Below are 2,217 nucleotides of genomic sequence, written 5' to 3'. Positions count from 1 at the left end.
TATAACCTAGCCCGCTGCTAATTCCTTCTGGTGTGTTTTTCATTTCAGTTACTCTAGTCTTCAGTTCTGACTGGGTCTTTTTTATATTTTCTAGTTCCTCTCTCTGAGTTAACCTATTCTTTCCCCTAATTCTGCCAGCATTTTCATTACTGCTGCTTTGAGCTCTTTATCTATCTGGTAACTAGTTTCTATTTCATTACTTGTTTATGCAGGGGTTTTCTCTTCTTTAAATTGCAACAAATTCCTCTGTCTTCTGATTTTGCTTAACATTCTGTGTGTCTCTGAAATTAGGTGAAAGGGTTATCTATTCCAGTATTATGGGACCAGTACACTCTGCCTGTGCCCAGTGGCGTTGGTGGGAGAGCTCGATCTGACATGAACATGAGTCACGTCTTCCTCCAGGAGGTGAGGCTGGGGATGGAGGAGCTAGATCCAGAGCCAAGTGTGAGCTGGGACTTCTCTGCTCAGTGGCTGATACCACCCTATTGGGGGTGGGGGTGGGGTCTCAAGTTGCTGGAGCAGAAGCCAGGAGGGTCATGTCCAAGCTGGTTCCATTCCTTCTAAGTGTGTGCTTGCCCACCTCCCAACACTGGCATCTTCACCTCAGAGGGGAGCAGGGCTGGAACAGGTGGGGCAGGAGTGAGGGCTTGGTGTGGTTCAGGGTTCAGGCTGTGGCAACATAGCCCTAGTCAGAGTTCCAGACTGCCCTGGATGCCCTGCCTCTGTAAGTGCCTGCAGAGGCTGTCCCTGCCCCGTTCAGATGTCATTCTGGTCCGAGCTGGCTCTGTCCTTCACAACCATGCACTCCCCTCAGCTGCTGAAGCCCTTGCTCTGGTGTGGAGCTGTGGGGAACAAGAGGAGCTCGAGTGGTAGATCTGGGCATGGGCTGTGGTGTTTCCAGCCCCAGCTGGAGTTCCGGACCGCGTCCAATGCACTGCCCCTGCAGTGGCTGCCCGTGCCCCGTTCAGCTCCATGCATCACAACTGCACCCTCTCCTCAGCTGCAGCAGCCTCGCCCCCGTGTGGAGCTTCGCCGCAGAGCAGGCGGGGTCAGAGCAGGTGCTCGGTTCAGGCTGGGGCGGTCATGAAACTGGCCAGAATCTTGCGCAGTTTCAGTCTGCTTCCTCTCCCTTGTTTTGGGAGTAAGCAAGTGTGTGCACACTATTTACGAGCAGAGTCTATGTTTCCTGCAGTCCTCTTATTAGTCCCTCTGGTTTTCAAACCAGCTGAGGAGACTTGTCTTCCTGGTGTCAGACTCCAGGGCTGAAGCACCTAATATGATGCCCTAGCTGCTTACTCCCCAGGGAGGACCTCCGAGCCCATGTAACCCCCCTCCTCTTCTGTGTCCCCTCTCAGGGGCCCAGGACGTGACCTGGTCACTTCCTTTCCTTTCCCATCTGATTTCACGTGGTGGTTTCTTACAGTCTTGGTGGTACAAGAGCCTTTATATCAGCCTCCAGTTAGTTGTCAGAGAAAGTTGCTCCACATATAGATGTCCATGTAGATGTATTTTTCATGTGTTCCTGGGGGGAGGTGAGCTCAGTATCCTTCTCTGCCATCCTCATCTCTACTCCAACTCCTTTTTTTAAACTCAAAATTTCTATTCTTTTGTTTTTCGAGTGAAAAAGTCTCTTCACTGTTTACAAGGTTACTTCTGAGCTGCAAAAATTCTCTCCTTGTTTTCCCCTGTTTCATCATGTTTCCCCCATGTCTTTTCCCCATTCAATCTTGGCTGCCACAATCAGACAGACAGAAAGCACAAGAATACTTTTCTTCTTGCCTCTTAGTGGGAAACTTAGCAGGAGATAGTAACTGCCCCAGGTTTGTCAAATAGATACATTTTTAGTTGATTTTTGAATTTTCAGCATCCATAACAGTGCCTGATCGATGGCAAGTACTTATAAATATTTGATAATGAATTTAATTCAACACTTGAATGCCTGCTAGGCTTTGGGGATATGAAAAAGAAGTTAGAATATATACATGTCTTGGAGTACCTTGAAGTCTAGTCAGGAATAATTATATAAGTAGAAAAATTTATAAGAAAACATGAAAATGCCCATAATAAAGTTGTGCAAACAGGGAAATGAAAATATATACTATGAGAAAAAGTAGAAGGAGATTAAGTTTGGATAGGTAGGTGGACAGGAATCACAAAAATCAAGGATGATTTCCTGAAAGAACATTTGCACTGGACCCTGAATGACGGATAGGTTTT

General features: G+C 47.3%; 1 non-coding gene across 1 annotated transcript; it reads right to left on the bottom strand.

Annotated features, from left to right (window-relative positions):
- Positions 1-1,706: 1,706 nt before the first annotated feature.
- On the bottom strand, positions 1,707-1,839 carry LOC123613570 (small nucleolar RNA SNORA31). The gene has a single exon (XR_006720941.1). It is a non-coding gene; the product is annotated as a small nucleolar RNA SNORA31 (small nucleolar RNA).
- Between the last annotated feature and the right edge of the window lie 378 nt (positions 1,840-2,217).

This window comes from Camelus bactrianus, chromosome 25 (assembly GCF_048773025.1).
Source record: "Camelus bactrianus isolate YW-2024 breed Bactrian camel chromosome 25, ASM4877302v1, whole genome shotgun sequence".
Classification (NCBI taxonomy): Eukaryota; Metazoa; Chordata; class Mammalia; order Artiodactyla; family Camelidae; genus Camelus; species Camelus bactrianus.
This window is presented reverse-complemented; position numbering and strand designations above follow the sequence as displayed.